This window comes from Apium graveolens, chromosome 7, assembly GCF_009905375.1.
Source record: "Apium graveolens cultivar Ventura chromosome 7, ASM990537v1, whole genome shotgun sequence".
NCBI classification, from domain to species: domain Eukaryota; kingdom Viridiplantae; phylum Streptophyta; class Magnoliopsida; order Apiales; family Apiaceae; genus Apium; species Apium graveolens.
In genome coordinates this window covers 261187429-261196256 of record NC_133653.1, presented here as the reverse complement: position 1 = coordinate 261196256, position 8828 = coordinate 261187429, and positions in this window count along the sequence as shown.

Sequence of the window (8828 nt, the reverse complement as noted above, 5' to 3'; positions counted from 1 at the left end):
ACTTTTGCCCAGGTCCTCCCTTCTTGGGGGTTGAATCAGGGTTTTGCTCGGTTCTAGGATACTTGTCCTTAGCGATATATTCCAGATCAGTTTTTCGCTTTTTGCCTCCAGTGGGCTCATTACTTACTACGGTCTTCCTCATGCTTTCTTCAACTTTGATATACTTCTGCCCTCTCCTGAAGCTGCAACATGCTTTCAGGGGGGCGTTTGGCCAAGGACATCTTAAAAAACTTATCCCTAGTTCCTTGTTGCAGCGCTATCATGGCTACCTTATCATCAAGGTCTGGGACTTTTAAAGCCTTCTTTGTGAAACGATTCAGGTAATCTCTCAAGGATTCCTTTGCCCCCTGGACAATGCTCATAAGAGATGCAGAACTTTTCTCATGAACTCTTCCACTGATGAATTGCTTAATAAAAGCCTGGCTTAATTCTCTAAACGACCCAATAGAGTTTGGGGGCAAGCGACTATACCATTTTTGAGCCATACCCGACAGGGTTTGAGGGAAGGCCCGACACTTTATAGCATCATTCACGGGTTGCAACAATGCATTAGAGAATGTCCTAACATGATAAGCGGGGTCTCCCGTGCCATCATAGGCTTTGATAGTGGGCATCTTGAATTTTCTTGAGATATGGGCATTCATTATCTCTTCAGTGAAGGGCGGAGTTGGATCATCAGGATCTCTAAGGGGCAGGAGATTGCTTGGATCAGTTCTTGGGACAACAGCCCTTCTCCGTACCGGACCATCCAGGTCTATGATAGGAGGAGGATTTCTCCCCCTAGGAGGTATCTGGGGTCTGGTGGCCTGGTGAGCCTCCAAGTCACGCCTCAGCCTTTGGATCTCGGCCTCATGAGCCCTGATCCTTTCCTGCACTTTTTGGGGATTCGCCCATTGGGTGCTTTGAGGGCGTTGCCTTCCATCAGCCATCTGCTCTTTCCAGGATGCCTCCTTCTTGGGGCCACTTCATCATCCGAAGATTCGGAGTCTCTCTCAGTATAAGGACCAGAAAATTCTCGATCCTCGGGGATAGGAGCCAATCCTCGTATATAGGGGGGCGATTGCCCTCGTGCTTCACTTCGCCCAGCATGTCCACTTCCTCCAACCTGGGGTAAAGGGGCATCCCATAAGGGGGGTTAGTAGTAACAACAGTTGAATATTCATACCCGACGGGTCGAGAAGTCACAGGTACATGTACTTGTTGAACTTGAGGATTCGTACCTTGAATAGTCGGGGGAGTCGTCCCTTGTGGCTGAGGTTGAGTTTCCCCTATCTGGGCTTCCCCTTGAGTAGATGCATAAGTTGAGTGGGGAGGAATCTCCACGGTTGACGAAATCACCTGGGTTGTCCCTGATGGTGTTCCTTCCTCCAGAGCTCTAATTGTTCTCCGTGTTCTCGCCATGGTTGTTGTTGTGCCTTCCCACAGATGGCGCCAAATGTTATGGATTAAAAACTAATATATATAATTGTTGTATTTAGTACTAAGGAACGTGAGCTTCAAGGCTCGTTTTGACTTCTCTTGTGTTTCGTAACTCAATCTGCCTTAACAAGATGCCTACGTACCTTGCTGATTGCCAAGGATCAAGTCAAAAAATGTAGTTCTGATTTGTGGGGTGAGACCCCTTATATAGATGTGGGAGTCCTTGAATTGGACTTGGTATAGGAGACTTGGTGGTCAAGTCTCTGAATTAGGATAGACTTGGGAGTCCTAGGGAGTAGGAAGCTGATTCCTTATCCCATGAGGTTCCTTGGAGGCCAATCTACAAGGATTTATATCCTCACTAGGACTTATCTTAATAGCTATTTTTCTCCCTTATTTATTAATTACGAAATTAATAAATAATCAGGGTTTTTGGGCCTTCTTTGTTCCATCAGGCCTGATCTGGTCCATCAGGCCTGATCAACATGTTAACCTTTCTGGTCTGAATGTCATACATCTTCTTATTGGGCCTTGCAGCCCAAACTGTAATATTTAATTATGTAATCAGGATTTATTTATCCCTATCAAAACTGTAGACATATCAAGTTATAGAGGAGTGATTGGATCTTTGCTTTACTTAACTGCAAGTAGACCAGACATCATGTTTTCCAAATGTTTGTATGCTAGATTTCAAGAAAATCCTAAAAAATCACACTTAATGGTTGTTAAGAAAATTTTCAGATATTTGAAGGGAACACCAAACTTGGGATTGTGGTATCCTAAGGAAAATGGTTTTGAAGCTATTGAATACCCAGATGTAGATCTTGCTGGATGCAGGGTAGACAGAAAAAGTACAAGTGGAAGCTGTCAATTCCTTGGTCAAAGGCTTGTGTCTTGGTATAGTAAGAAACAACAATCTGTATCAAATTCTATAGCTGAAGCTGAATATATAGCAGCAGGAAGTTGATGTGCTTAAGTGCTTTGGATTAGAAATCAACTAATGGATTATGGTCTAGTGTTACAAAAGATTTCAATCATGTATGACCATACTAGTACAATATCCAGTGTTGCTAGTCCAGTTAATCAATCTAGAACTAAGCACATTGAGGTAAGGTACCATTTTATTAGAGAATATGCTGTAAATGGTACTACTGAGTTTATTTTTGTTCCAAGAGAAAAACAGTTAGCTGACATTTTCACTAAACCTTTGGATGAAGAAACTTTCACTAGACTTCTAAATAAGATTGGTATGCTAAATTCTTCATCCTAAAGGCAAAAACTCAGATAACATGTTGTAGCAGATTAATTCCTAATAAATCAAAATTAATTTAATTTAATTAGGAATTAACTGGAATATGATCTATAAATATTTCAGATCTACCTGTATATTTGTTTCTCAAAAATAAAATCTCAACTTGGAATTTTCTAATTCTGAGAGCAACTGTCTCACTGTTGGTTCATGTCATTAATATATGAAATTAATGTAAGACATATACAAGGTAGATCAAAAGTATATAAAGATATGAGTTCTCGATAAGTCAAAATGACTTGTCGATATGTTATTTTGTGACTTCTCAATAGAGTTATCAAAAATTCTCCCTTATAACTTCTCGATGGACATCTTGATAAGTCATTTTATGACTTATCGACAAGCTTTGTAAAGATTTCGATATACTTATCAGTATGGAGTTATCTATAAGTTCAAATAGCAGACTTATCAATAACTCAGAACTGAAACTATTTAATTCAGTAAATAATTTCAGTTAAATACTTTTGATATAAAATAATTCTAATTTTATGTTAATTTTTTCAATATAAATTGAAAATATTTAGTCAATAAGGACAAACTGGGTATTTGTACAACATCTCGATAAGTCACTATCTAGTTCTCGATAAGAGTCAAGAAATGGATATCTCGACATGAGTTCTCTATAGGTTATGTGACTTCTCTACAAGCAAATATCAGCCGTTCATTCTTTACTTGTCGACAAATATATATATATATATATATATATATATATATATAATATACTAGGAAGCATCGACTCCCGGTTTAGAAATGTTCGCCTTTGGGTCCCCTATACTAAGGGTATACGCCACTACTGCTTATCTCTAGCATAGGTATTATGCAACTAATAAGCATTTGAACCAACAGATATGTAAATCAAGAATACGAAACAGGCATGCATATATACCATATCACATGCTCCAATATATCGCAAGAATTTGCTAATAACAAATATGCATTTATCACAAGATCATGCATATACACATATACATCACAACAACAGTTTATACGGGTAGAAAACTTGCATGAGCGACTGGGGGTTATAAATGGCTTGGGATGAGTCTGGTAACCTATAAACAACATATAAGTTGGAATTAAACCAAAGTCACTTGTAAATCTATACTTTAACCAATTTAGACTCTAACGCTCGCTTTGCGCTTAATGATTCTCTTAAGTCGCTCGAGTACCCTCGGCTCCACCATTTTTAATAAATTAACCATTATGAGTTTTAAGGGATTCTTTCGCGAGTATCTTACCAACTGCCTAACACACTTAACATAATTGTTTCATACTCTAATTAGTCATTTAAGGTCTTTAACCAAGGTTTCAAAGTAAGGCGAGGGGTAATGATTCGTTCGTGAAACGTCGTTACTTAAAACGGCCGTTTCTCCTAAACCGTACATCAGAATCAAACGAACCACATATAAAACGAAGCTCGTAACATGAACTATCTAAACATGGCAATGGTCAAAACCTAGCAGGGAGTTCTCGGGTCCTAATGTTATGAACAAAAGCAGTCTAAAGTAAATCGGACATTACGACGGCAATGTTTACGCGATTTCCCAATTTTATACCATTCCAATTCAACCACCAATCAATCCCAATTCATTCATACAACCAACATCCATCCACACTACATCATAACAGCCCCAATCAACTCAACATTAACAATTTATACTTATTCTTAAACTTGAATTTAAACTATACTTAAGTCCTTTAACCAATCAAAAAGATTTCAACATTCAATTCACTACCATTCCAACCCAAACTCTAAACCAACATGCATCAAGCTACTCTTTTACCATAACAATCAAAATCATCCTAATATACAAGTAAAGCTAGGGTTTGGAGATGTTATACCTTCCTTGAAGTGATTAGAGTAGCTAGGAAGCCTTAAGAAGCCTTGAGATGTCTTAGGGATGCTTGGATCTTAAAGGAAAAAAAAAATCAAGTTAAAAATCTTGAAATCACTATTCATTATCTTCTTCATTGATTTCTTGGAGAATATTATGAATGATTTGGAGGCTTAAACTTATAGAATAGTCATAACTATGCATAAGGAGTACTAGATATTATCTTACCCAATTAGTTGAAGCTTGGAACCTTGAATTTTGAAAATTCTTCTCTTCAAATGAGAAAAACGCCGAGAGCAATGTTGAAGAATGAAATGATTTTGTGTTTTTGATTTGTTTTGCCTAGCTTGGTTGATTTTTTTTGATTTGTTTGGTTAGTTACCTTTTTAACCTTGAACTTTGTGTGGTTATCATTCATCCACACCTCCTTCCCCCCTATGTCATGCTTATGTCACCTTGTGATGTCATCATCCCTTACTTGCCCTCTTCTTATTGGGTGGATGACCTCATCAACCCTAACCTCCTTGATTAACTTCCTAATTATTTGCCTAATGACCGCTGATCTGTTATACGATTCGCTTAACTTTCGTTCTCGTTTCTCGTTTGAGGGATCATACCCGGGATCTTATTACTTGGGTTTCCTAACCTTCTCAATACATTATAATCCTTTTATGATCCTTTCTTATAATCCTTTAATTTAAATCATTTTTATCTTGTTATCTTATACTCAATTCTTTCCGTATCTAGTGGATTTCCGGGAAAAATCAAAGTGTTCGGAATTGGATTCTAACGATCTTTACATACACTTATATACCATATTGAGTACTAATAAAATCTCAGAATATCCATAAAAGAAACCCTACATAGTGTGGCATGAACAGTTTTCTTATTCAGCAATATCAGTAAAAACACTATTCATAAGGGTTACAAAAAGTTCAAAATTTTGGGGTTATTACACAACTCCCCTCCAATTCCAATGAAGATTCACTTATCAAGTGGACAACAAACTATCAAAACCATAGTTTCTACAGTGAGTCAAACTGTAACACCAGTCACAAGAGTTACATCACCCACCATGCCATCCATTTCCACTCAAACCTCAACAAATCCCAACCAACCATCCACTCCAACACAACCTTCGCACCTCTTAATGGCTGCAAGATGTTCAAGCTCAACCCATCACCATTAATGATCTACTAGTGGACCAGCTTGCAGACCTGGAAAAATATAACCCAACAGCTCCTCACAACTGACATGTCTAATCAAGACTATCAAGAAATTTTGTTGTCATACAAGGAACATGTTGAAGATCAACAGGCCAAAATTATATATGAAGCTGAGCAGGATAGGAATGTGGATGCATGGTTGTCCAAGGACTTCAGCATAGACATGGATGAGGCCTTTGCTAGATTCAGGGAAGTATATGTCACCATTTTGGGAAGTAATGCCAAGGTCCTCACTCCATAAGAGGTGTATGATGTCATCACAAAAGTTTATAAAGCACAACTGAAAGCTTTCTATTTTATTGGAAAAGCATTGGAGAAAACTCTGGATGGTCATCAAGAAAAAGTGAAGAAGCTTGTAAGTGACAGAATTGATCAGCTGGTGTCATCTCAGATTAAGATCAAGAACAAGTTCAATAAGTTTGTTGAGAAAATGGCCACATTTAGCTTAACTGGTGTAGAGACAAGTATCAAAAATCTCAAACTATCATTTCTGACCATGCATGAAGTTGTTCAACTACAAATATTAAGCAACAATAACACAAAGGTCAAGTTGGAGCAGTTTCACAAGGCCAGATATGAACCTTTAGCTTTAATGATGGAGGAAATTAGAACTGCAGTGCAAAACACTTTTGGTGCTTCTCTCTCCACAAGCTCACAGACAGCTCCTTCTACTTCAACAAATTTGCAAATCCAATATGTTCAACATCAAGTCACAAAACTCCAACTTCAAATGCTTCTCTAACCAGTCAAGTCTCTCAACTTACTTCCCTTATCCAAAGTCAATAACAGGACATCAAGTCCTTAATAGACTCCCATAAGTATCTTCAGATGCAGATTATTGTGTCATTTGGAGCTATTATGGGTGTTTTGATTATGGCCCTTCATAAATCACCTCAATCAGTAAGGGCCCAGATCCCTCAACCTTCAACTTTGCCTACTACCAAGCCTAAGGGGGAGATGATGGAGCTTAAGCTAAAATACAGCCAACAATTAAGTAAAAATAAAGATGATATTGACCTTGAAATACTCAAGATGGCAGCTGAAGGCCCTTGCTTTGACAAGGAGTTTGCTGAGTTTCTAGAAGTATTGAGAGTATCCCTCAACTTCAATCATTTTTCATACAAAAAGGCTATGGACAAAAATATAAATTTTCTGAGGGTGGTGTTGGTGACAAGACAGAACTTAAAAGAAAAGAGGGTAGTTGTGAATGTCAATGATTCAGGAGTGTACAGGTGTATGCAGGTGTCCCTTTCTTTCCTAAAATCAAGATGGGCATCAGAGCTGGACATTTTTATCAAAAAAGTCAAAGTTATGAGTCCAGAGGACACTCTCATGTTGTATGAGCTTAAAAATGGAAAAATAGCTGCTTTTTCTAAAGCCTATCTACAGCCAAGTAAGGAAGTGGCCTACATCTGTCCCAACACAAGAAGATGCAAGCACTTCCAGCTACCCAAATCGTATGTAATGGGGAATAAAAAGTTGATGACGATCTTGGAGACAGACTTGAAGACAAAGAAAAATAAAACTCATAATGATGTTGAGATGATAAAGATTCTTTTCAAATATTTGAAGAATACAGAAGCCATGCTACCAAGAACACAAATTAATAAAAAAGATAACTTGGATGATGATGAGCAGAAGAAAGATGAACATAAATCTTCTAGCTCAAATCTAAGTCAATCTAGAAAAGGCAGTGGTAGTCATGTGGATGAGAAGAAGAAATGGAAGACAGAAAAGAAGGGAAAGGAGGATAGCAAGAAAAAGAAGAGAGATGGAGGATATGGGAGAGAAACCAGAAAGTCGCCAACAACCCAAATATCCAAAACCCTACCAATCCAAAAACATAAACACCTAGCTAAACACAATCTCAAACTATCCAAACTCATTAGCCCAAGTACCTGTATAAACAAACTGTAAATTCTTAACTCAAATTCACTATCACGGCAAGCCAAACCTTTCTAAAGAAAATTTCCAAACCACCTTCATTCAAGCCTCCCACTAAAACTCATTTCAAGTCTACATGAAGAAAGCCAATGAAAATTCAAGTTGAAACTGGTGCACTTTGGGATTTCTTTAATTAGGATTACTTTCTACCAATTTTTAAAAATATTTTAGATGATGACTATGACAAACAGCTAGCTGAAGAAATAGTCAAAGTCTGTTGTCTCTTTAGGAGAAGTCAGGATCTACTTCTAAAATGGCACATTTAACTTATTGAATACAAAAGTTATTGAGAATTATACAACTGCAAAACTTGAGAGGATGATAAGTTTGATGAATGCAAGGGATTCTTTTACAAGGATGAGGAAGGCTGAGTTGGTTGGGAGATTGAGAGAAAGAAATATAAGACATGCAAGGAAAAAGGCTGAAAGGGAGATGATTGAAAGAAAATATGCTCAGGAGATTGAGATGTTTGAGCAAAGGTCAAGTGAACTGAAATCCAAATGATTGAGCAGGGTGTATCCTAATGGTGTATTTCTGCAAATAAAGACTCATAAGTTATCAAGGTACAAAATTAATTACATTGACAGTTACTCTTGGATAAATGGCTCAAATTAGGTAAAGCTCTAAGAGGAACATAAATTATTGAAGAACTTGAGATTTTAGTTAGACTCAAAGATCTTATTAGAGAACATCCAAACTATGAGAAGTTCAGATAGTCATATAACTCAATTCAAAATGTAACTGCAAAAATGTATAAGAGTTGTACTTTGTAAATTTGTCTTTCTCATTTTATTTAATTTTAGCCTGAGGTTAATCTTGTTATCAGGCATGAATTTGTGCCAAGTAATCTTCTCACAAATTGAGGGAGATTATTGTGCAAGACATACATGTACATAACAAGACTAAGTCATCTTGACAACGCTAAAGATAAGTTGTATGATAATCTAATTTTGTATTCTGTAATTGTATTACTAGAGGATTTTTCTATGAACAGCCTTCAAACTAAGGAATAAACTCTGAAAGAAAATCAAATCCTTATCATGCCTCAGAGAGAAGTGTAGCAGTTTGGATTTGAATAATAATATTTTAGGAAAAATG